Genomic DNA, 1,086 nt, shown 5'->3' with positions numbered 1-1,086 from the left:
CAAGCCCAATCGAAGTCCGAGCCTTAAAGTGAAGCAAGGGCCCGATCGGGCAAGGATTAGCACGATCGGGCGCGGCATGCTTGGTGCTGTGCGTGGCCTATAGCGCGCCCGATCGTACGAGCGTCTAGCACGATCGGGCGACGCTGCTGAGAAGGAGCGCAAGGAAAAAGGCGGGCCCAATCGGGCGCGTGTTTTCTCAAGACCTGATTAGTTAGTTTTAATTTTCGTTTTAGGGAATGTTTAAGTACGAGATTTGTACGTAATTTTGGATTACCTTCTTTCTTAGACTTTCTCTCTCTACTTAGAATATTTTCTCTCTCTTAAATTCTCTCTCAACTTTTGTTCTTAATTACTTCCATTAATCCAGTTTTCTTTTGGTAACAATTTCTTCCCTTTTAATTTCAGCTATTTTACTTACTTCTTTGATTATGCTTTTATTAGTTATTTGATTAGTTTAGTTATGATGATGCGTGAGTAGTTTCATTCTAGGGTTTATGGGGATCCATAATTAATATGAAGGGATAATTTGTTATTATTGATTATTGATATTGCATGATAATTTCTTATTGAATTGTTTTAATTCTTTGCAATTAGATTATGAATCGAGCAGATGTAATTTGATTGTGAATGTTTAGCAATATTGAATTGATGAATCGAGTAGATGTTAATTTAATATTAAAGGCTATTTTCAATAGGAACTTAGATCTAGTAAATTGCGAGAGCCTGTTAGATCTATGTTGATTAATAAATTGCGAGAGCCTGTTAATCATGTTATTTGTGCATTGTTAATTATTGATTACTTCGTTTTATCCCGGAATATTAATTATTGGTGAACCTGTGACCCTAGGCCTTCTTATTATTGTTTTCTCCCTAAACTTATTCTTCGTAGTATAGAATTTATTCCCAAAAATATTGGTTACTTAGATAATTTAGATTATAATTGATTAATTAGGAATAGAAAGACTTGTTTCCCTGTGGAGTTCGACCGTACTTCCCTATCTACTTTAGTTAGAGGACTTAGGTATTTACTTTTGATTAGGGGATACGACTTTACCCTGTCATGAATCTAAGAAGACATGAAGAAGA

Source organism: Chenopodium album, chromosome 7 (assembly GCF_948465745.1).
Source record: "Chenopodium album chromosome 7, dcCheAlbu1.1, whole genome shotgun sequence".
Lineage (NCBI taxonomy): Eukaryota > Viridiplantae > Streptophyta > Magnoliopsida > Caryophyllales > Amaranthaceae > Chenopodium > Chenopodium album.
The sequence above is the reverse complement of the archived record's forward strand: the minus strand, read 5'-3'. Positions refer to the sequence as shown.